Raw genomic sequence first — 25,810 nt, 5'->3', positions numbered from 1 at the left:
GGTATGCTAACTTCAGATTGAGTTGTAGAAAAGTTCAAATGAATGTCAGTATTAAAATAAAGTTATGGGAGAAAATGCGTGTTGATAAAATGGCATACATGTCATTTTTAAAGCAGATGAAGCACAGGAGAGTGGGTGGATTTTCTATAGCAATAATAGCAACCTTAATGATCTGAAAGTTACAGCCAAGATTGATGTGACACAAGACAAGTCTTAATTTTTCATAAACAACATCACATATTAATATTCATACCACCCATGCTGTTCAATGATTCTCTTTGAGTTTCTTGCTCGAAAATTAACCGACCAAAGTTGACTCACTCAGAGCTTCCTGTCAGTCTCCTGATGACGTTTTTTTTTTTTCATCACTTGATAATCTACCTCTGGGAGTTGTGTGTTGAGCGCAGACGGGTGTTTTAATCGTGTGTGGTTTGCCGTATTTTCCCCCCTCTGACAGATGCTCTCTGAATCTGTGCCGTTAGTGATTACGTTTGTCAGGACGGTGGTCTGTTTGCTGAGCACTGGAGAGTGAGATTGGGAGGCGAGAATAGCCGCCCGAGATAGACAGCTGCAGCGCGTTGGTGATTGCCACTTCCTCTTGTGTGATTTGAAATAGAGTTTCTAAGAGTTCAAAAAAAAAGTGTACATCCACCGCGTGTTTGGTGTTCATCCTACTGCACTGCCAATCAAAATGCTATCCGTCTCACATCACTATGCCAACTCTTTAGCATCTATACTAGCTGTGAAGTGGTGACAATGTAGACTGAGCCCTTCATCCTCACACTGAGATGCTACAGCCGCTCCCTCACAAGGGCCGTGATAGGACAGAAAACAACAGTGTGTTTTCACAGTGATACAGATAAAGCACACTACATCATGTTTGTGTGTGTGTGTGTGTGTTTGTGTGTATGTGCAATCAGACTCTTGCGATTGGAGTAACAAATTGTCTCCCTTGTAATCAGCCTCTCTTCGCCTGCTGTTCTCATCAAAATTCTTTTGAATGTTCTGTTGCCATGGCACCTTGAAAAATCTCAGCTGCAGTTATTTTTCTCTTTCTTCCTGAGATAGCAATTCTCATTTTGCTGTCTGCTTACCTCACAGACAAAACCACTTTGCATCAATCTGACACAGAATTAGTATGCAATGTAAAAATAGATTTTTGGGAGGGGGTGAAGAACATACACCGGGAGAATAAAGGGAGTAATGTTCTTCTGCGCTCCTTCTGCTGGGGTTTTGTTGACTTAATTCTGTTTGAATACAAATACAAACACTCAGAAATGTGGGGTTTGAAATAACTCTCGACTTTCATGAGCAGCAGTTGAAATCTTGGTCACCTTAACCTCAGCATGCACACAGATCTGAGGATGTAATATACAGAGCAAACATGACAGGTTTTAGATAGAAATGCTCAGCCGAACTTTCTAATCTCTCTCTCTCTCTCTCTCTCTCTCTCAGAATACTTTCTTCAGAAGTGCAGCAGGGATCAGATATTCTGCCTGACTTCTTCACTCAAGACTTCAGTGGATGAAAGCTGACAATTACTGCCCATATTTCTACTTTGCTTTAAAGATAAACTAGTTCAAATTTAGTGCCAAGAGTCAAAATAGTTTTATAAAGCTGCAAAGAACATCATTTCTATTAACCATGGGTCAAATGAGTCTGTGTAAAGTGAAAATGTGTTTCTTGTAATGACACACCCTGAGGGACTCACCACTCCAGTTTGTAGTTTCTTCTACCTCAGCGGAGCATTTCAGCTTCTTTCAGCTTCTTGTTTTGGTCTTTTAGCCCACAATGTAAATGTGTTTTTTTTCTGTCATGTTAAAGTTATGTTTTTGGGATTTATTGGATAGGAAAGCTGGAGAGAGAGTGAGAAAAAATGTGGGGAGTAGAGAGTGGGGGAAGACCTACAGCAAATGGTAGAGGCTGGGAGTCACACTTGCAACCACTGCATCGAGAACTATAGCCTCTGTGTATCGGTCATGCGTTTAGACAACTGGGCCAACGGTGCCCACGACAAAAATGTTTTGATCAACTTCTGACAGGCTGCTGTTTTTAACTGAACAGCTTTAATGAAATGATTGTTAGAAACTTGTACAGCACCACATGGCTCAAAGACAAAATTCAGCAACCAGGCTCTAACACGGCAAAGCATTAAGAAGCTGAAGAGTCAGCTATTTCTCTTGTGTGTCCATATGGACCCAATAAGCAAAAATTAAAACAGATCATAACAGCGCTGTAATTAATTCTGATATGTCAGCCAGATGTTAACAAATGTATTTACTTTAACCACTTTGTAGGGTGATTTGTTAGATTTGTGATTTCAGGTGATTCACCCTCCCACATAGTGACCAAAAGCAACAACTTCCACCTCAAATATTCCTCTTGAATCTCAGAATGAAGCTGAATGAGATAACAAATGTATGATTGGACTGATGGCCCGCTGATGAATCACTTACTTTTTTGTACTCCCTCATATCACGAAGTGGCTGTCCAGTCAACTTTCTTGGAAAAAATCACAGGTGTTGTTCATCTCAAAGCAGTTGGCCTGAGAGAGCCGGTAGATTGACGTGCCTTTTTCTTTGTTCTCTCATAAGGGGTGATTTAACAAAGAAGGAAAGGAGAGCTCAATGACTTCAGACCATGAAATAAAGGCGCCTCTAAATTTCATCTTAGCACCCCTGAAAAAATAACAGGGTCATGTGCCTAACCATACTTTTGAATTAGACTTTGCTGAAGTATTCAGTGAAGCAACAAGGCACCAACACATGAAAATATTGAACAATACAAGTTAGAAGAGACCAATTAATTGAGCTGGTTAATGGCGTTATCCTTATCATATCATCCAATGCCTGCACATTTTGTGCAGATTTAAAAAGTAAAACAACCTTTGCTAAAACTCTTGAGAACCCTGTTAAAAATGTTTGCCTACATCTCGCAGTCACTGTCATCTTCTCTGAATGATAACACATTTTCTCATCCTAAGTGACAGCAGATCAAATCTGGAAAAGTTACTGCCTAGTGTTTAATATACGCTCTGTTATGATGTATAGAATAATGCAATTTAATATTGCTTCTGACATAAACATCAGTCATGTTCTGAAATCTGTAGCATAACAATGTGTTTCTCTGTTTCATGAATTATTCAAAAATCCATCTAAAGCATGTTACTGGCTTAGATACCCACGTGTATTAGATCACAATGTGCATGGTGTAATGGAGTTATACACGACTCATTTTCATCTGTTTTTATTAAACGCTGTTTTTATCAAACAGAATAAAACAACAGCAATGTGATATTGGCACTATTTATCAGCCTTCGGCCAACCTGCTATCCAGCTGTCGGCATCTGCATTGGCAGTTGACCAGTAATACAAGTTATACGTACTGTACTACTGCACCTGCAAAAGAGGCCTTCCCTCATTGAAGAGGTTCAGTCCTCTGGAGCTCTAGCTAACGTTAGCCACGACTTGTTATTATGAAGCATTCTGTTTAAAGGTGACATATCACGCTTTTTTCATCAATATATATTGGTCTAAGAGGTCCCCAAAACATGTCTTTAAAGTTTATGCTCAAAAAAACACTTTGAAATCAGATTTTGGCATGCCTGAAAATCCCTCTTCTTCAGTCCTCATCAGAACACTCTGTTTTCCCTCTGACCACGCCCCCTCCGGAAGTGGATGTGCCTCGGCTCTCCAGCACGTTGATCTAATGTTTACATGTTGACTGAATATACACGGCTGCTCAGAGATCGCGTTACTTCAACCCTCTGAATCTGATCCAGAATCTGATCCTGACGGAGAGGCGCCTGTAGCAGGACCTTTCTGAACCATTGGTCGTAGATTTAGTGTTTCTTGTTGTTTTTTTTGTCAGTATGTCGACGTGTGTCTTGGTACACAGCTACGAACATGTAGCTATGTGGCTATGCTAACTAGCGCTAGCACTTATCCATGATAAATAAAAATCATCCACTAGATCTTCAAATCTGCAGACGTGGGGAGTAAAACCGACCTCTGCCAGAAAGGCAGCAGGACCTTCTATGAAGGATTGGTCACATATTTAGTGTTTCTTGTTGTTTTATTTGTCAGTATGTCGACGTGTGTCTTGGTACACAGCTACAGCTACAGCTATGAACATGTAGCTATGTGGCTATGCTAATTAGCGCTAGCAGTTATCCATGACAAATAAAAATCATCCACTAGATCTTCAAATCTGCAGACGTGGGGAGTAAAACCGACCTTTGTGTTTATTAAGACAGCCTACAACTAGCATGCCTCCCTCCTAAGCTCCTTGTTAGCACACATTTGTGCAGGTAATGAAAAACGGAGGAGGGATTCAGTATTATTTTATACAGTCTATGGGCTGAACAAGCTCCGAGCTCTGACTCCGTGACAGACCGGATATTGTTGTTACGTAACAAAAACACGGAAGTCTGAAACGGCTCGTTTCACACACATTTACAGAAAGGTGGAGAAATCAGAACAGGGGCAGAATGGATTTTTTTCATTCTCGGGGGGTTTGTAGACATGCCAGGGACACATATTTCAGGTAAAGAACCATTAAAAAGTCAATTTTGCATGATATGTCACCTTTAACATTGATAAGTAGAGCTCAGACCTGCGTGAATCTTATGACAGTTATAACCAAAATATCACAGGTAAAAGGTAGCTAAATACTAAATTCATAATGACATGTCAGGATGCAGAAGTAAACCTCTCTCTTCAGAGAACCCCAGAGGTTAAAAATTCAAAAGGTAGGTTATTTTTGGCGAGATAATTTTAGTGGTATATCTTTACTCATCAGAAATGAGCTTAAAAATAACACCTGCCATGAAATGTATTCATAAAATAAACAAATCCTAAGAAGAAACAAATACGATGTAGACATGATTTAGACATAAAGTTAAAACCATCTGCGGGGTGCCTTTAGGATCTGTTAAAGTGAAGCCCAAAATGACACCTTACTGCTTCACAGCTTAAGATAAAGACTTCCACTGTGTTCACACAGCACCTTGCACCTCCTTGAAGAGTTGTTCATAGGTGTGAGCAAGGTTATTTGAGCATTTTACTTCTTTGATTTAACTTTGCTCTCATTAACTTATCTTACTTCCTTTCTTCCCCTAAGTTTCGAAGGCACTAGACTGTCCATGCTCGCTCTTTTGCTTTAAAAATCTGGAGATCTTTTTTTTTAGAGCTCAGTTGGTACTTTTGTTACCACTTATTGTAAAATTTAAAGATATTGTTATGTTTTGAACACACAAAATTAGGAAAGCTTTTCAGTACTCATATTTTTGACAACTACAGCTGTGACTGCAGGTTTATGTAATAAAAAAAAATGTCATATGTCTGCATGTTTGATCCCGAAATTTGCAGGCCATAGCCAAACACAAACCCTTGCTTTAGATTCCAATCCTAACAATTGTTGCTGAGAAAATATTGTGTATAGGTGATATCTAAGTTTACTTTCATAATGTTTGCTTGCTGTCAACAATTGGTGAGATGTGACATCTATCTTAATGCTCAAAGCACATCCGTCACCACCTTCAGCTCCTCCGAAGATGGAGATCAAACTTCCAGCTGCTCTTGAAGAACATCAGACACAGCTTTGATGTCAGAAACCCTCAGTCTTAGCCTCCATCAGGTTTACATGAACATTTGCAGCCAACAGAGAATTTTTCAGCACATTTATAAGATGCTTTATCGCCTTAATTGACCATATAGAAGAAAAACAGGGCACTTGTCTTACACTGAGGGCATGCAGAGACTCATTAACTGTAAAACAACAGATGTGATGGATGCTTTCATGCCACCATGGAAAGTGAAACAGAGTGCTCCTTGAATTACTGAATTTTCTGAGTGCAGGCGCTCCATTAAGAGGGAGGATGTCAAAAAATTGTAGAAAGCCACTTTAAAGAGGTCAGATGTTCTATGGCTGCCTTTTCTTTTATTGCCATTGAGAAGGTGTCACTTGGTGCAGGAGGAGGTGATTTAAATTTCATTAGAAAGAAAGAGAGGGACCTTTTGGATCTTTTCCTTTTTTAAAGTCCTCACCCCAGACGGATAAATGTGGGACCTGATATTTAAACATTTTGTCTCGCTATTTTCATTCAGCACAGTGTCAGATCCTTAATTACAATGGTGATATCATCCTTAAAGATTCCAACTAATGGCATCTAAATGGCTGTTTCAGGTGCCTCTGAATATTAACCATACATGTCATCTTGTCATAACCTTAAAAGCTTCTGCAGCTTTAACATGTTGGTCTTTCTCTCCTTGCTTTTCTTTTTTTGGTTCCTAAAGAGCAGCAGCACCCTTTTTAGAACTCAAGGCGTACAGACAAACACACTTGTGAGTGAGCTGTACCTCACACTTTCCCAGATGGCCCACGTCTATCTTTAAGGTTTCCCTTACAAGGACACATTCAAGAGCCCTTAAAGCGGCTAAGTAGCACTTGTTTTATTAAGCGCTGAAGCAGGCCAATGCTGTGATACACTACATATGAAACATGGAAGCATGACTGCACCCACTATAAGTAACTAGTAGGAGTGGAACAATGCGTAACATCTGAGTCATCTGTGCGACACTGCAGGTAGCATGAGCATGACCTATCATTCATGCTGAGCAGAAAAACAGGAAGAAGGGTCCTTTTTCATTTTTGTAATGTTATCTGATTCTACAGATTCATACCTGCCTAAATGAAACAAAGTGGCACATGTAAATGCATATGATCCCCTTATAAGTTGACCTCTGCTGGCACCTGCAGCGTCCTTCAGATGCCTGTTATTCTACTGCTTAGAAATGCTGCTGATAAGCCAATTAGAGACCCTTACAGTGGAAAATGCTTCCACATATCATGGAAACATGGAGGGCTTAAAGTACATTAGGTGGAACTTTTTGCACCATGAGAGAGAGAGAGAGGAAGAGAGAGAGACAGCTAATGTACAGGGTGATTCACCGATATAAACAAGACTGCTCTAATCCACTATAGAGAGCTGTATACAGTGTAATGATGCTGCTGTTCCTGAAGACAGCTTTTTATTGTCTCTGCCACTGCAAATCCCCATTCAGATTGCCCTTGCCTACACATACACACACACACACACACACACCGAACATGCACACAGATGCAAGACCATTGAGTGAGGCATTGACCTGATGGAGCATCACATTACTGCTCCTTTGGGCTCAGCCGTGGAGAAGGAATTGGGAATTTTCTCAGTCCGTAATGAAAATTGACCTGAGCAATTTGTTAAAATGAGCGACAAGAGCGGTTGTATTGTGTCAAAAATAGCTTTATTTTAAGGTGTGGACACATGCAAAGAGCTAATTTAAGCAACCACACCATGCAATCTGTTCCAGGTCATTTAGCACACACACACTCCTAGTGTACGAGTGTCTTGCTGGTGTGTGCTGGACCTGAGTACAGACCGCCCCCTTATGTTTTGCACTTTAGGGGAATGGCAAGTTTCCTTATTAGAGTGGATGGAGCACACTGACCTAATCTGCTATTATGCTTTCATAGACCAGTGTGCAGTAATTTCATCACTTTGGCCAAGTGAAGACAGTTAAGTCGGACAATCTCTCAATATCACACTAATCAATCACTTTTACAGTGCATTACTGTGAGAGGGAGCCTCGCCCCCGTGGAGTGCAGCCTGATATAAATAGCAGATTGGCTTCTTCCATGCCTCCTCTATTTTTTTTTTTCTTTTCTCAAATTCCATCAGTATTCTCTGCATGCATGCTCTCCCCTCACCCCCCTCGTGAACACACATGCTCATTCAGATCGAGCTCAGAGTGAGCCGCATAATGAAAGTTAAACTCTTGCAGCACGTTCGGTGGGGGTAATGAAATTTTGGAGGATCTGTTCCTGTTCAAAAAGGCACAAAACTAGCTTCAGCCCATTTAAAGATAACTTTGTGGCGAATATCTGTTGGGTCAAGGAGGGAGGCTTTGATAGAAATGTTGCCCTTTGAAAGAGAAAGCATGCCAGTGCCCTGAAATGAGTTTGCGTCATATTTCCCAGATCCATTTAGAGCGCCTTGGAGATGCTCCATCCATTATGAACTGCCCTTTAGTTACAACAGACGGCTGCTCTTGTACAAAGAGTTGAACAGCAGATAAATGTGACACCTGTCATGTTGCAGCAGTGATGCGGAGAGGATGAGAAAGCTAAGAGGACATATTTAAGTATTATGTAAGGAAAAAAAATAAGCCTGTACAGAGATGTACTGCTCCCATACTACTTTCTTTTCAGTGTGCCTGTGGTGCTAATAATGAACAGTTACCTTGTTATATATGAGACTTTTATCTCTTAGTAATCCAACATTATTATAGTCTCACATTTATGGTCTGTGATGTATCATTGTATCTTAAATTTGCTTGTATGATGAGGTACTTTTTTTTTTTACGGCTAATTAATTCAGCTCACGGCAGGAATAATATATTCCAGCCAATGATACTCTGCAGGCTAATTCAGACTTTCTGTCCTTTCTACCTGCAGATCTCTCACATCCATCATCTTGTATACAATACAGTGCAATATACGTGAAGCTCCTGCAGTCAAATCAATCGGCTTTGACAGGATTTGTCAAGTCCACCAGAATTCCTTTTCTCATCACACGTCCTGTGGCCTCCATTCAGGCAGACGCACAATACAGTTGGGGGATGAATATGCACAAAACAACCCCACTGAAAACACGTTATCCTCTTCTTAGAAGCACATTATAATGAGGGTTGAGGCTGTGTCTGGCTTTCTTCTGCAACTCTGAGAGGATTACACATTGTTTTTTTTCTCCTTCCGGGTGGGAAGATATTCATGTTTATTTTTCAAGATGCTGGGTATCCTGTTTCCATTGATCCGAGCCAAGAGGAGCGCTTCTTGTCCTGCAGGAAGAGTAAAGCAGGAGGTGCATTGTGAGGCGTGTGGGTGGTCAAATTCTTATTTGTGCTTCTGCTTATGATGATGGAGCTTGAGAAGGATAAGACAATAAAAAGAGAGTTTAATACAAGCCAGAGGAATGGATGTGATTTTTTTTTTTTTTTTTTTTTTTGAAAGTGCAGCAGTGACCCAACATCCCCTCCTTCCTCCCTCCCTCCCTCCCTCCCTCACTCCTCCCTCCCCTCCGTTGCAGCATCTTTGTGCAGGACCACGAGCCCCACCAGCCCATCCCGGAGTATCACAAACACCTCACAGCGCCTCCTCTCTGCATTACGCTCAAACACTTTCTCTTCATCCTCATCCTCACCACACTAAACAGAAACTCTTAGTGTTTTCTCGCCTTTTTTTCCAGCCTCAAATGACATCACGTTGCTGCAGTGCTGCACACTTCATGAAAGGTGTCAGACGATTCCTTTGATTGCCAAAAAGAAATGTGTCCGTGCACTGGTCACTTGGCTCTGGCTCCAGACATCATGGCGTGACAACATGTATTCATTTATATCGGGCTCTTGTTACGCAGGTGGACGCCTGCATGCATGAGGAGTATAGACAGGGGCTCGGACGGACACAGTGAGGAAGATTACCTGACTGCATTGCTTTGTTGAAGGAGCGGACGGACTAAGCCATGTATGAAAACTAATTGCTCGCATGGGTACGCATACTATTAGAGAAGAAAGAGAGGCAAAATCGGGGTATCAGTGCATGGGTGGGATTCCTTCATTGCGCTTCACAAAGAGGGGAAGTTATAGCAATATAGATGCCAGGAAAGCAGGCACTGTAGTGCTCAGAAAACTGGTGCTGGAGTTTCATCGACCTTCGTGATTTTCTTGACGGACTTGCAGCCTGAAACTGACGCCACAACCTTCAACCGTCTGAGGCTTTTATTTTGTAAAGCGCGCAGACCCATCGCGCCGGACTGCAGTTTTCTTTTCTATCCTCACACCACCACCACCACCACCACCAGCAGCAGCAGCAGAAGCAGTAGCACAGCGATTCATAACAAGCATTACATGGAATTTAATCCGCTCTATTCTCGTGTTACAAACCTTTGACGCGGAGGAGGGGGACTTGATGCGTCGCGTACTGACGCTTTAACCCCTTTTGAACGCGGCTCGGACGCTTCAAGCAAGCCTCCGGACTCTCCTGAGCTTTTTGGATTTTTTTGGAGGAGGGGGGGTGGTGGATTTCAGCTTTCACATTTTCTGCCTTCCACGTCTCAATCGGATCGTACTGGAATTTAAGGTGGGGTTTTAACATATCCCGATGCAGGTAACTGGAAGATATCCCACTGTCTGTTGTTGATGACACTTCAATTCAGCGGCAGATTGTCGCTCATCACGTCCGTTGGATTTTTTCTTTCCACAGCACGAGCCCTCCTCACCAGATCCAATGATACTGCTTTTCTTTAACGCGTCAATTTGGAATAAATGAACTCCGTCTGAGATTCGGTGTGAATTTTAACCAACGAGACAAGCGCGTGGACGGCGGAAATGATGTGCAATGGGATCGAGCTGTCGGCATCTGCTTTATTAGTCCCACTTTTGGTAAGTCACTTAGTAGACTTGGTGAGAATTGTGCAATAGACTTTGCTCTCCTGACGCATGTGGGGATAAATGTGTGTGCTGTGTCCAGATCTGTAATGTGCCGCATTGAATGAGCAAAAAATGTAGAATAATAGGCCTACAGTATGTTATCTATCTATCTATCTATCTATCTATCTATCTATCTATCTATCTATCATATCCATATTTATCTCTTTGTCTTGCATAATGTGCAAATCTTTGCTCCACTTCAAAGGCAGCCATTCCCTGTAGACTGCTTGATAATATGATATCTGTCTAGCAGAGATGTGTTCAGGCTACTTGAGATATTCCCTCCTCACGTGGTGGAGCAGTTATTGATAGTGTTAGTGCTGTTAGATGCAGCCTGATGGGCCCGAAAACAGCCCTGATGACTGTAGCCATCTCTGTGGCTCTTTACTCTTGCAATGAAGATGCTTAACGTATGACACATGGCTTGAATTCCCAGTAACCGGGGGAGAGCATGTGGAAATGGCCCGGGCGTGTCTGCATCAGCACGACGCAGACACCAAGACTCTTCATAAATTAAAAGCAGCTCTGAAATCCTCCCATCAGATTGCTCTGATTGCAGAGAGGGAGAGTGGACGTTTTACTGTGGAGCCACAGAGCTTGAATTATGAAGGTAACTTGTTAGTGTCCCTGTGAGTGGAGTTTCAAAGCATATATTGAGGTGATTATTTTGTTTTACGGTGAGCAGAGGCCTCAGCGGTGTTTCTGCACGCTGTGTGTGTGTGTGTGAGTAAGAGGGGCTGCACATCATCTTTTTTTTTTGACAATCAGCTAAGCAGGTTTGGAGATGATAAAAGGGATAGAGAAGCACTGATGCAGCATGATAATGATCTCATGGGCGCCATGAGTGAACGCTGGCAATTATGTTTGTAGCTTGGATTTTTTTTTAGCCACTCTCATCACTTTTCTGATAATTCTGTAAACTGGGCCTCCTCTGATTCAACTAAGCATCTGTAGGAAGTTTGTTGCACTCTAATTTAGGCACAGAGAGGTCAGCGTATGGCCTCTGGAAATATGTCTCTATCACTCAGACGACAACTCGTGGGGAGAAGTGAGGGTCCAGGATGCCTGTTTGGAGCTTGTAGGTCTATTAGATTAAGGTGGGGTTAGATGTCAATATGCTTAAACTGAAGTGGTGTGAACCTCCCTCATATAGCTCGCTTTATCCGCATAATACCTTCAGAAACATCCCCAGGGGAAGGTGTAGGCACAGGCCGGCCGTGTTGCTACATCAGGGCGTGCAGTGAGTGCTACTGCGGCTTGCAGAGCTGTTAGAAAACAGAGTACCAGCTGCATCTACAGTATACACCCTTCTTTACTCTGACTGAGCCTGAGGACTCTATGTGGATGTGTTCCTTCAACGCTGGAAGAGAAAGTACCACTTCCGTTGTAGCCGTCTGCTCAAATCACACTGAAAAATGAAAAATGAAAGTTGTCACAAGGTCTTGGCATTGGTCCACACTCTGACAGATGCCTACCATGTCCACAAGCAATGAAAACATACTGTGTACGTCACAAATGAGCATTTTGTTCTCTAAAAATAAAAGCATGAACAGCTAGCTCAGGGGCTCGACTCACTGTTCCTGTGTAGTGAGAAAAGGATGAACCCTGTATTTTTGACTCAATGACTAATAGAGTAATTTGTAATTATGTTTGGTTAATGCTGTGCATCTTGCAGATTTCAGCTTGGAAACAGGTTAACGAGGGTTTTCTTTGGAGAGCTGACGCCCTTGAGCTTAACTGGATTTGAATTTGTATTTTTTATGTATTTAGATGTCTCTTTACGAGCTGTGTGTGCGTCGTAAGTGTTAATGATCAGGTCTTTGCCTTGTCAGTGTGTTGCAGGATGTTACAGCAGCAGCTCAGAGCACTCACTGTCATGTGTACGCTTAATGAAATCAGGCAGGATGGTCATTATCATTATCATGCATTATTGCCAACACTTCCGTGTTCAGCAATGCTACTGCAGGCAGGAAGCCTACTGCAGAGCAAATTCATATCTCAGCAGGTTGTGCATGAAAATAAAGTGACAATGGCACGTGTGCAGAGGTGTCTGCTTTCTAGGTTGCCATTTACAGACCGTGGGGTGAGATTAATGGGCTCTCTCTTCCTTGCCATTCTGTTGCATTGTGTTACAGCAGCTGCTCACGGTGCCAGTGTCATGTGTTAGCATTATGAAATCGGGACCAAAGGAGGGTTATCAGCCACCACAGGAATGAGAGAATAACAGCACGCACAAGCTATTGATCTGTATTTGGGAGCATAAAAGGCTTCATAACAGATTGTATAAACCTGGTTTTGTTCTGTATTCAAGGCATATTGAAATAGCTGTTTGCTGTGAGTCATTCTTGTACACTGACATTTGCAGAATTTACACATTTGCTCTGAAGATTACTGTTATTTTAAGCAACTCAAACCTAATTCAAAGGTTTGGAACAATAAGCAGTGGGTGACTCTTTGCGTGCACAATTTTCACTCAGTTTTGCACAAAATTATGTTCAGTATTGCGAAAGCTCACAGCAATGCTTGCTGGGTTATGGTGCAGAGAGATTGGTCTGATCTCCAATTTACAGGCAAGTAGTGTGATGAAACTGAAGAGGGTCATGGTGCTTGTGAAGTGAAGGATTTTGCACTCATAAACTTCAAGCTGTTGTTGCATTCATGCATTGTCTCAAACCATCAAATACTCTAAGGGCATTGTGATGCAAACAACGACAGACTGACAAGAAGCAATCTGAGTGCACAAACTTGTTAATTTAAGGAATTCTGGACTCTGCGTGTAGACAGGGACCTACAAAGTAAGAGGAAATATGTTCTAATTAAGTTGTTTTCAGCAGACAGAATGAGCGATGTTTCTCCCAAGGCAAGTCAAGTTATTTAGCGCTCAAGATGCATGAAAAACGTCGAGGAAGAGCGTAATTACAAGTAGCCAAAAAGATCAAAGGAGTGGCCACCAAAGCACTGAAGCAATTTAACTACAGCTACCCTCAGAATCTATTTTTAAGGTTAGTGAGTAATAAAGTGACAGGAAAAAAGCAAAGGTGCACTCTGAGTGCTGAACACTGGAGGTAAATAACACACAGGCCTCAAGAGGCATAAAACACTTTCCAACTTTGCTGCATTATGAATTTCAATGGGAGCAAAAGGTAAGAGCAGTAACATACTACACTGAAAGGTTACTGAAGTAATCTTTTTCAAGTTGTCAACAGAGCTGTTGATCACTTACGAGATGCATTCGGTACATTACATAGATCACTGTGTTCTCTATAGTCATCTGTAAAGAAGGGATTATTTGTGTGATGATGAAAAATATATTTGAATGCAGTAAGTAGGGTGTGATATTCCCTCAAAGCTTGAAGGTCCCGGGTTTGATAGTGATAATTAGCTCACACTGTTCATGTGAATGTGTGTGTGTAAGTTAAACCTCTGTTAGCTACAGACTTTGAACTGGAGTTTGAAGGTGAATGTGACTTAATTAGCCTGTATTAGACTTGTTCCCAGTCCCATTGCCTGATTCATGCTGGGATACGCTGTCGTCCTCTATTTCATCACAGGACCAACAGTGCTGAAAAGTAGCTGGATGGATGGACGGACTACATCCATTACCCTTAAGTGACTCTGCTACCACTAAATGTCACAACAAATGTAATCAGAGGTGGGCACGGTTAATCAAAAATGTAACTCTGGTAATCCCTGAACAAAGACTTTGATAACAGTTAATCTCTTAATTCTCTTCACAATTTACAGAAGTTAGTGTAAATGTTACAACCTGTTGCAATGGAAAGGGTTGCCACAATCCAAGTCCTGTAAAAGATTTAATCCAAACACATCATATCCGTAAAGATCCAGGGATTATATCAAATCTACATAGACTGTCTGATCATGCTCAAGTTGTCTGCGTTCCATTTTACCGTGTGAGAGCGGGGTTTGGATCCTTCCTCTTCTACCTCAGCATAGACGCTCATAGTGATGGGTAATCTGGTTCTTTTGAGTGATCCAGATCATTTGGCTCAGCAAGAAGCGTCTCTTTCAGCTCTTCAGCTAACAAAAGACGGCTCTAAGAGGCAGGTTGTTCACGACAAACTTGTAGGCTACCCACAGCTTAGATGCTGTTCATTGCCACAGTGCTGTGTTCCTCCAGAGAAGTGAGATAACGCAAAAATTGCTAATGTTCAAGAAAGCCACATATAATGAAAGTTCACATTTTTGTTAACCGTTTTTTAAATCATCCACATTAAATGTTTATAAAGAAAGTATCACAGATAATAGTCAATTGGATTAATGGTTATGTTCCCAGCTCTGAGTGTTGTATAGTCAATGAAACATTCTTGCACACGCTTGTTTGCAAGTGTTCTCTAGATTGAAAAGAGATGAATTGTCCTGAAGTGCATTGAAAGCCAAGCAGCAGCAACCTCTCCAAAACCTTCCAAACATTAAAGTGCAGAAACCCATTCGTATTCTGACTCTGTAACCTTTGCAAGTACTGATTGCTTCATGGCTCCTTTTATCTCAGAGGCTTTTCACCCCTCACACATTTGAGCAGTTCGTCTGAGTAAGGAAAAGTGTCATTTATTGTCACAGAGCATGAACATGTGCCTGCAGCGTGCCTGTTAGCCACGGCTGAGTCGCTGTTGTTTGTCTTTCGACAATGATGGATAAAACAGGTGAGCACGGGAAGCGCTGGTGCTTACAGACTGACCTGCTCTGTGCCTCATGATGAGAGCCTCATGTAAAATGGAGCAACAGGGTGTGAGCAGAATGTACAATGGGAGCCTGGATGTATTGGAGAGTCCTTTTAAGAGACTAGCTGCTCTTGCACAGATCTATCGGAGGTTAGAAAGCTAATTCTTCATGGGTGTGGTATGAAATTGAACACTCAGATGATGGTCAGCTGGTTCATAATGCAAACATATTTAACCTGTGTGGATCAGCTTAAGCCCTGACATAAGTAGGAATAATCATGTCACCTGCTCTGGAGCATTGGAGCATTTCACTTCAGCATACTTCTTATCCCCTCAGATCTGCTCCCTGGTACCAGCCACTCGCCTCTCTTTGTGTTGACTCTGGTAAGAAAATCGTTGGTGGCATCTGTCTCCCTGAAGAGCGCCTGTTGTGCAGTCTCCCTGCCGTTGTGGCAGCCTCAGACTGTTGGCCCTGACACTGTATGTCAGAGCCTTTATACGGCCATTTAAATAAAGTGATGTGATATCATTATGTAAACAAGAAACAATGGCTGAGCTCGGCAGTATAGGAAACTCACGGCGATGTCTTAAACTGCAGCTTATGTTCGTCTTGTGCTGTTTACCTGAAGGTGACATTGATTTAGATCATGCTTTCAGTGGCTGCATCTGGTCATATTGATCAATATCTTCTGCCAGAGCAGCATTTCCTTTGGCTCTCCTGAGAAAGCCAATTAAGAGAGATACAAGCACTCATAGAGAATTTCAGAAGCACACAAACACTATCTCCCCCACAGTGCCATTAAATAATGCATAAGAACAATATATTATTGTGCAGCGCTCACCACCACAGGTCCTTCTCGTCCTTTTAAGGCCCTCTTCTTTGAACTTAGAAGCTTCGGACAGAATGTAGTGCATTTAATCCACTGTTCACTCGTCACTGAGGCATTAGGAAAAAGATAATGCCGCCATGAATTACTCCTACTGAACATGTCACTGTGATGAGAGATCGTTTTGTCCTTACATATTGATTTGTTTGTCAGAAAGTTGCACAGCGGGCTCTTCATCAGCTCGAGATGTCTAACTCTGCTGCCTATTAGAGGCTGGAAGACTGCTGAAGCATTAACTATTCCAGTGAAGTGAACGCTTAAGAGCCTCAACCTTCACATTGTGTTTTCTCTGTTTGGTTGAACGTCTGGCTTTAATAGAGACGCATGCATAATCTAGCACCCCAGTGCAATAACAAAGAGGCTGCAGATGATATTTGGTAGCTGACCATGTTTCTATCTGAGAGTATCTTTGCATGTTGTTCCAGGAGAGTTCTGGGATCTGCGAATGTTCCAGTGGATGCACATTAATTTACCATATGCTTCATTCATTTTGCAAACAGTACACCACTTATAGTCTGTATATAAAAAGTGGACGTAGCCTCTCAGTTTCAAAAGTGAATCAAATGCTGGGGGATGCCCTCATTCTGCGCTCTTGAGAGACCTTACAGGTTGCAGAATTAAGTCTGATCGTATGGAAACAGAGGTGATAATGACCAAACCTTACTACACATTTTTCCAATGAGTAATGGATTCTAATAACTAATTTTAAGTCTTGTTCAATATACCATGTCATTACTTTGGTAAATAATATGTAAAATTCACAACAATTAGGGATGCACAATATTGGATTTTTACCAATATCCTATAATACAGATATTTTCAAACTCATTTTGGCTGATACAGATACAGATACTGATACCGATACTGATACCAATACTGATTCTGATACAAGTAGATCATTAGCCTGCAGAAGCCCACCATCTACCCCTGGCTTGACTGGTTATCAAAAGCAATGAATCTGGTGGTGTTCTTGTGCAGCTTCTATACCCTTGGGTATAGCTGCTGTATTTCTGTATTTCTGAGCTTTGTCGAATGACTGAAGTAGAGGCGGTTGACAAGTTTTCACTGGCGCCCACGCTTTATTGTTATTATTTTCCGGAACCTCTTGGTGCTTCAGGATGACAGGTCTTGAGATGCACAATTGAATTGCTAGTGTCAAAGGAGTGTTGTTTTGCTCCTCCTCACATCACCTGTTCCTTTATAAGCATTGTTAGTCACTATTATGCCGTCTGTTTCCAACACTTCACTGGTTGAGGCTTATTGTTGGTGCACATAAGCTGTCATTGCATGCACCATCTCAATGGCCATACATGTCAGTGAATGTTTTTATATCTGTTGATATAAATAATTAACTTTTTAACTTCCGATACCGATATTAAGCCAGCAATATTTTGCTTCCCAAACAATAATGCAGGGTATATGAATATGCTACAGAGCATGGGGAACTGTGATTGACGAGATGACACCCTGGAAGTCTGTGAACCATGCAAGAGACTTAATAATATTAATGCATGTTGTATCCAAATTAGGTAAAAAATTAAAAAAAGAAAGAAATCAAGATGGCTGCCAAAATGTCAGTTCAAGACTTTAACAATTGATGTTCACAAATCAGTAGCTACCCTCTAAGTGTCTGGAGTCTAGTATATCATTCCTTAAGTTATATCTAGGAAAAATGCTATTAATATTAGTAAACCACTTCAATTTGGTGGCTGTTATAGATTTTTGGTGACCAAATGTAAACCAACAGAAAGTAAAATAAAGATAATCTAACACAGCTTGAAATTTCTTCCCATCAACAGTGACTGATTCAAATATAACATACTTTTACTTTTATAGTTTTGTACTCCAGCAAAAACAAGAGCAATCTTTGTAAAAACGTGTGTTCTTCAGCCTTTTTTGGACTATCCATTAGCCTTTTCTTGCACAAAGTACCCTGTTTATATTGGAACTCTATCATCAAGATTGCGCCGGTGAGACTTTTACTATTGCAGTAAAACTTTGTTACCACCGAGCCACCTTCATGCTGAAATTTGTGGCCAATGTCCAACTGGACCATGGTTAATATTGAGCCCTGTCTACCCTTGCAGAGTCACGGGGAGCTGGAGCAGATCCCAGCTGACAGAGCCCTTATATTTCAATACTTAATCAAAGAGCCATTGAATTCAGAGGTCTTGATTTCTCGCTGTCGGGGCAGACAAACAATGGTTGAAAAATTCAAATGGCCTTGATTAAACCTTTCTCTTTAATCTCCAAGTCTGTGCATGAGGAAATGTTCTATGCAGCCTCTCTGCTGCATTGATATCACACTCACTACTTGATCATTGCAAACATGCACAGCTTCAGGGACCTCACAGAAAACAGCAGCCACAGAAAATCCAACGCACTTGGCCTGAATCCATGAAAATAAGTTCCCAGTTTGCATGGTTGCTCTGGTGCATGTGTTTACTTGATATTTATCTAGGGTGCACCTAAGATGCACTAACCGATAATCCCCTGCCTTGGGCTTTTTCCAAACACTAACAACCTAGCAGGTTTCTTATGTTATGACACAGTATATTAGTGTAAAGCTGTGAATGATTCTGAGACACCTTTCAAAAGATTTACCACTCTGAAGGACTGATCAACACGTTCTCCTGGAAATAGATTTGAGCTGCAGCTGAGAAAAAGACGTCACAAGCACAAATAATTATTGATCAACCTCTGCTAAATGTTATGGATGTAGAGCTGCGTCATTTAGTAATTGAAGATAATATGCATGTGTTGTAAACAAAATCAGATTGTATGTTTGATTTTCCTCCTAAATGCTAATGTGAAATTCGGAAAACTGTCAAATTGATTGTTAGACTACGACCTACTGATAACCTTGCTAAATGAAGAGTTTGTGCAGTGCGGTTTGTTTATTTGGCAGCGCTTTTCTCAAGTAAGCAGTATGACCCATTGATCAGCACATTATTACACATACATGAGCAGAAGGACACTTAAGCAGGGTGAATTTCTTGCTGACACAGAGCTCAAAGCCTGGCTCAGAAAATCCATCCGTCAGATCAACATCTATCGGGTGTCTCTATCCTCGTCTCCAAATTGTTCATTGATGTTTGGCGATTAATTACGAGAGCTGTTGCTGCTGTTCTGTTTCCAGCATTGGGTTAATTTCAGCAATACTTCATTTTGGGGGATTTTTATGGCCTTGTTTCTTTGGATTGATTTTTGTTCCCTGGAATGTGCCAAGTTGCCTCCCATGTGTCCGAGCACAGACTCGCTGTTTAGTAGCCTGTAAAAAAAACCCTGCAGATCATGAATTTTCATGTGTTGCATGCAGTCACTGGATGACCATGCTGAGTGTAGCCTAGATTAGTATAATGTAATTAACATGATGTACCTATAGCTTCTTGTCAGGGTGAGCCAGCACTTGTTCTCAGTATCTCCCCATGTGAAGTCCGTCCATCTGCAGCTTCAGCAAAGTATGAGCCGCCAGAGCAGCCGATCCCAAAAAAGAACCTTGCCCTGATACTAAATATTAACTGCCTGCAACACACAAACTCTACACAAATCACTGTGCTGTATTTTTTTCATACTAACAGAGAATGATACAACATGTGCATCATTGGACTTCAGTTGAAATATGCTTTAAAATCTAATTGGCAAGCTGCAATATCCCCACAGAGAAAAGCAATACATCATCCAAAAAATGGAGAAACATTACTTTTTGTTGTTGTTTTCCGAGAATATTCTGGAGCCGTTTTATCACCCTTCACAATCTGTTTCATTTTGTGTGGCCTTGATGAGCTCCTTTATTTTCTTTGTGTATTTCATCACGGAAGAAAGTGCACACCAACAGCAAACAAAACTTGGGAACTATTGTTTAATCTAGGACTTTTCCCTAAAAGTTTTGTCCTTTGATTTTGGCAAAACATAGACCTTCAGTAGTTTCATAGTGCACCAAATGTTCCAAAATGTGTGTTTGTCCTTGCTTTTCTTTCTTTAAAACCTGCTTATTGTGTGTTCACTTATATTATGGGCTATTTGGCTAATGTGTACATATTAACAGAGCCTGCCAGTGATGGGATAAACCAAGGAGAAACTCGGCATAAAAACATCTATAAAAATAGCAATACATCTGCGCTGTAATCACATAAGACATTACAATGTACTGTGATTTACGTGATCCCAACAATTTCCAGATAATTGGCAGCTGATGTTATTGTAAACACGAGTTTCACTCAACATCACCCCATACCTCTAAAAAGATTTCTGTCACACATCTGTGAGGATGCTCATGTCCTTTAGAGGAACACTGAAAAAAAACTTTATTTCTTTTGGAATAATGCCCCATGTCAAGTGTCTCAAATGCACGCTCTGCTTTGTGCAGCTGCTGCCAAGTCATAGTGCAGCCTCAGGCAAATATAGCCCATAATAAACAATAATGGCACAATATCTTTGCCTTATTTGTGCTTACAGCCTGTGGAATACCTGTTTGCTAAAGGGGTAGCATGCAACAGAGGCCCCATTTTAAAATTGAGTGCAAAGAAATGGCCTTCTGACAATGTGAGCACTTTGGTCCAGCATTCTCTACAGTAAATGACACAATCCAGTATTTAATAAGAAGATGGGCCTCCTATTGTGTCTTGTATTATTCTTATGCTGAATGGAGCGCGTTGAAGCCTGTTGGTCCAGCACACCAGTTTGTCCGTCTGTTTCTGTGTTTCTGTGTTTCTGTCTCTCTCAGTCCCACTTTCTTTGACCATTTGGTCGCAACAGATGGCTGTCCACCGATAAGTCTGGATCTGCTCGAGTTTTCTGCCTGTTTGAAGGAAGTTTTATGTCACTCCTTCAGCCTACTGCTTGCTCATGTCGGATTAATGTCAAGTCTGTAAATAACATAAAGAGTTGATTTCAATCATTTCTGTCTTTCTTTGGGACTGTGAATGAAGGTTCAGTTAATTGAGTTTAGTCCCTGTTAGGCACTTAGTGGTGACCTGGTTGGGGTGATCTGATCATTGCTAAATTACTTCACACTTGCCTTGACGCTGTTAGCTTAATTATGATGGCTGGGCAGTTGCTTTGAATGTTTCAGCTTGCCAAATGCCATAAATGTAAATGCTAATTTGAGAGTTGTGAATATTTTAAAGATATGAGGATTTCCCTTTACTAAACATACTAAAGCTCTGGCCTTTTCAAAGGTGCTACTCACCCAAGCTATCATACAATTGGAAATCTGTCTCCAGAGACCAATTATCCCACAGCAATGAAGTATTTTATGTCCAAGTTTTAAACTCCCTGGCTTGTATAAGACAGATCCACCAAAGGATGATCAGTTCAGCATGCCATGTTCTCGATCAGATCTTTTGTGATGGGGGGAATCATCTGAAAGGGCCTGCACTGAGGGGCAGGTGGGCGACATTGACTAACATGAGATATGAACTGGCAAAACAAAAAAAAAGCTTCACCAACTGGAGACTCCACTGTTGAAAGATAAACAGAAGTGGCACAGCAGTCTGAGCCCTGAGCGCACCTGTCTGTCAAGATGCATTGAGACATGCCAACCAAACTCGTGTCAGGGAAAACAGAGCCCGGCAGAAGGTCAGCTGTATATCATGTTCAGGTGAGCGGTGCAGAGACGTGAAACAATATGAGAGCTTTATGGGTTGATATCAACATCAATAAACAATGTAGCAAACTAGCAAACAAAGCAGCCTGGCAATGTAAAGTAATAATCTTGTTTAAGAGTGATTATCTTCCAACAGGGACTAGCAGCATGCTTTTGGCCTTTCAGCAGCATCCATGTTTCCAGTTATTGATGATGCACTTTGACGAGCCTCAGCAACATCGGGTCATTAGATCAGTCTGACAAACTACTTTCTCCATTCAGAGACTTGACAGATGACGGCTGGATGTGGTCGTTGTGATCTGGGTGTTTATTGACTAAAAAGGCCTCATTTATGGTGGCCGGGATTAGCGATGAAGGACATTCATAAAGCGTGTCTGTCTCCCTCTGGATGTGCAGATGGATGGATGGATGGATGGATGGATGAATGATTTAGGACTCTGGGGCCGAACCTGCAGAGCTTCATGTGTCATTTAACTCAGAAGAGGCGGCAAATATGTTTACTGATTTACTGTAAAGGTATCAGGCCTTGACCTCAGGCTTCCCATCCTGCATGGACGTGTACATAAACTTAACCACATTACAGAGGTAAATGTTGAACTCCTGGCTGCACCACATTTGTCTCCCGTTGGTACTTGCTTTTGAAATGGCATATTTAAATCAACACCCCTGAGAGTCCAAGGAGGCCATAGTGAGTACTTTCACTTTTGATGCCTCAGTGCATTTAACTGCTTTATTTAACTTGTTCTCAGAAGGAAGATAAATTAATACAGGGAGGTTTCCACTTGATGGAATATTTTCACATCCTTTCTGAAGCTGCTTAGAAGCTTCAGCATAGATAAACCAGCCCTTTTTATTTTGGACTACATCATTTTTGTTTGTTCGTCTAATTTTTCTGAAGTTGTCCCAGAAGTTTTGTCCCCACCAAGAGCCTGAAATCCAATAGGCACTTAATTTGTACGGGTAAAAATCAAGTGGCAAGCTCCAGTGTTGAAATATGAAGCCAATGCAGAAGAGCAAAACATTTTCAGTTCCTCAAGTGTCCACTCAAGGCTGGCTGCAAAAGCCATGGAATCCCCATTAAGATCCATGTTAAATTTTTAAATTTTAACAGCAGGATTAAGCATGTTCACAGCCTTGTTCTGCAAACACTTTTGGCCTGAATAGCTAATTTCTTTATTCATACGCCTAGAGGGGAATTTTGTTTTGGTAACACATCTTTTATGAAGATATTAAGAGAGTTAAAGGCATATGTTTTGCATAATAAGAGATGTGGTCGAGTTGATTTATGGGCAGGTATGATGTAACCGTTTGCAAGAAGGCTTATGGCTTGTCTCAACTCCACCCCTTTGTCTGTTTCTAGGTTGACTGAATGTTTTGCTGAGTCAGCATTTCCAATGGCGACTGCCATAAATCAGCTTCAAAACCCCTCTCCAGAAACCAATGGGTGACTATGTTCACTGCAAATGATCACATTTAAGAAACTGTAAACTACAAGTGTACTTTTTTTTTTCAATAAAAATGGCGTAGAGTTCTCATAGGTTTCCTTTGATTTAAAGGCTGGACTTTAAAGATGTCCATAAAAGCCTTAGAGTGCCCATAAATCAAAGAGTTTGAAACTGAAAATAACTACTGGAGCAGTTTTGATACCTCCAGGAGACCATAACAACACTAGGTAGCTCGTTTAGTGACAGACTTTCTCAACCGCGGTGTCTCATGGAGAGATATCACAGGCCTTTTCTTCCTGCAGTGGTCAGACTATATAACCAATAATATATATGTTGTAAGATATGCTTGCTTTTTACCTCTTTTTACCTCTTTAATTTTTAATAATTGATATTTTATAGGCTCTTGTTTGCTTTATATTTTTTTGCACTGTCTACTTTGCTACTGTGACACTTGAATTTCCCCTTTGTAGGATGAGTAAAGGACTCTTATCTTATCTTATCTTATCTTATCAAAGGTGAAGTCTAAATACCTGGCTCTGTGTGTTGTGATATCAAAACATTAAAAAAAGTTTAAAAAGTTTAAAACACAAAGATATTCAGTTCACAATGAAAACAAAGAAAAACAAAGAAACGAGAAACACTCTCATTTAAGAACCTCCAGCTCAAGACTATTTTCTAAACTGTCCTTATTTTATTGACTTCAAACATTAAGCAGCTATCAAAATATTTGCAGCTTGTTTTCGGTTAAATAATCAAAATATATTGAAGTTGTTTTACAGTGGCATATCACAAACAAGGAGAAAAGAATGAAAATCCTAACAGTAAATGACTGCAATAAGGTCAGGTATGACATGTTTACTACAAAAGCCCTGAAACAATTAATAAACAACACAGTATTAAAGCGTGAATCTATTTTCCTAAGTAACAACTCTATTAGTGGATCAAAGCAAAACATTAGAAGGATTTTCAAATAAGTATATGCAGATAGAAATGGCACATTTCTGTGTAATTGATGGGTCCAGCTTTTTTAATCTTCACAAAATTAGCTAGAACAGAATCATCTTAAGAAAGTGTCACTTCTGAGATTAGAGAACTGCCTCTTTAGCTTTCAAACCTTTAAGAAAAATCTCATTTGAGTACACAAATCTCACTAAAATTGTCCAAGATCACACTGCAGAGAGGATTTGAGGTTTTTTTAAGAAGCATTTAGCTGTCAGTGTCTCAAGTTATTAATCCCTCTCACCAAAGGAAACTTGGGTTTTTCAGGATTTTCATGCCTGAGCTCAGCAACGAACTAAGATTTAAATCTGAATTTCAATTTTTGTCTCAGATGACATCTCTCACCTTACAATCTTTTTAATAAAGCTTGAAAGACACAAATACATTGTCTTATTGTTGCGGCTCAAAACGACCAACAGTAATGGACAGCAGTTAAAACAATCCTCCTCTCCCCCTGTCTCACACTGAGTTTGTTTTGCTGGATGATTGGGTGCTGCTTGGTGAGCGTGTCTCAGAGGAAATAAAGCTTCAGTTCAGGATAAAAAGCAGATAACGTCTCAGAAATCCTCTAACTGAAAGAGCACATGGCATTAGCTCAGTAATAGCAGATGGATACAGCTTTGATCCACGGTTAGGGAGGGGAAGTCGATTGAGTGGCTGTGATAAGACATTCCACAGTAAAGAGCTTTCACTGTATCTTGACTTGACTGTATTTAGACTACAAAGAAATGAATGACACTATTATTCACACAGGAGATTAAAATTCAATTACAAAATCCGACTTTTTTTCTGTGCTATCAGTGAAGCCATCCTGAAAATGTCATATCTATGATCATTAACATTCAGACATTAAGGTAGATTATAACGCATGTGCACATGATAAGTTTCACAGATTCTTCTGGAATACAATCCACTCGCTTGCCAGAAAACTCTTGTCTCCAAGTTTAGTTATGACAGCAAACATTTCTTTGTTTTACTCGCTACCTCTGGTACACAGTTTTGCTCTACTAGCATTTGACTCCAGCTCCAATTGACTTCATATTTTCTGCCCTCCTTGGTAAATGTTGCTAGAACCAGCTTGAAATCTAGCTTGAAGCTTGGGAAGGAAAGAGACATGGCTGCCAGGGTGTCATTAAACTGTGTGGAAGGTAATACATTCTGCAGGTTTTGGCAAGAGGCATTATTACTCCAAGAACAGCAAGGACTAAAGTATTGGAAGGATGAAGTGCAAGCCAACAAATCATTTTCTACACACTGTGAAAGAAGAATAAGGGAAGTTTAGAAAAATATAATTATTATAATGTGTCATATGTTCATAAGCCTGTAATTATCCAATCAGAAGCAGCTATTGATGCATAGGCTATGCAGTCACAAGTTGTTGTTGGCTACCTGCAGAGTGACTTTAAGTCAGAATGGTTTCAGTTCGACAGGTAGGTTAGCTAGCATGATGGCTAGCTGAAAACTTCCTGTTGAAAATGAACAGTACTTTTGCTACTTGCCATGGCAAACAGTTATAGCAAATGCAAAAACAGATAGATGTGTAGTTCATATTAGAGCTGCTCTGAACTTAATTATTCATGTCCACATGCATGTGCTGGTTACACATTGGTCTGGTCGGCTGGTTATATGCCAGTTAAACCAGACACAGCCTACTCTCAATTTT

General features: G+C 40.9%; 1 protein-coding gene across 4 annotated transcripts in view; it reads left to right on the top strand.

The window, feature by feature from the left end:
• The window catches only part of lrfn1 (leucine rich repeat and fibronectin type III domain containing 1), a 221,258-nt gene that overhangs the window by 77,393 nt on the left and 118,055 nt on the right, over positions 1–25,810 (top strand). For 2 of the 4 annotated variants that reach the window (XR_004633947.1, XR_004633948.1), the window contains one exon: positions 1,456–3,275. The exons of 1 other annotated variant lie outside the window; for it this stretch is intronic. The gene's annotated coding sequence lies outside the window, so the exon portion shown is untranslated. Of the gene's footprint in view, positions 1–1,455; positions 3,276–9,955; positions 10,180–10,302; positions 10,482–25,810 lie in introns of those variants that run through there. One more of the 4 variants, XM_034702002.1, reaches the window with a different exon arrangement.

Source organism: Notolabrus celidotus, chromosome 14, assembly GCF_009762535.1.
Source record: "Notolabrus celidotus isolate fNotCel1 chromosome 14, fNotCel1.pri, whole genome shotgun sequence".
Classification (NCBI taxonomy): Eukaryota; Metazoa; Chordata; class Actinopteri; order Labriformes; family Labridae; genus Notolabrus; species Notolabrus celidotus.
Note: the sequence above shows the minus strand (reverse complement) of the source record. Positions and strands in the feature narration are given on the sequence as shown.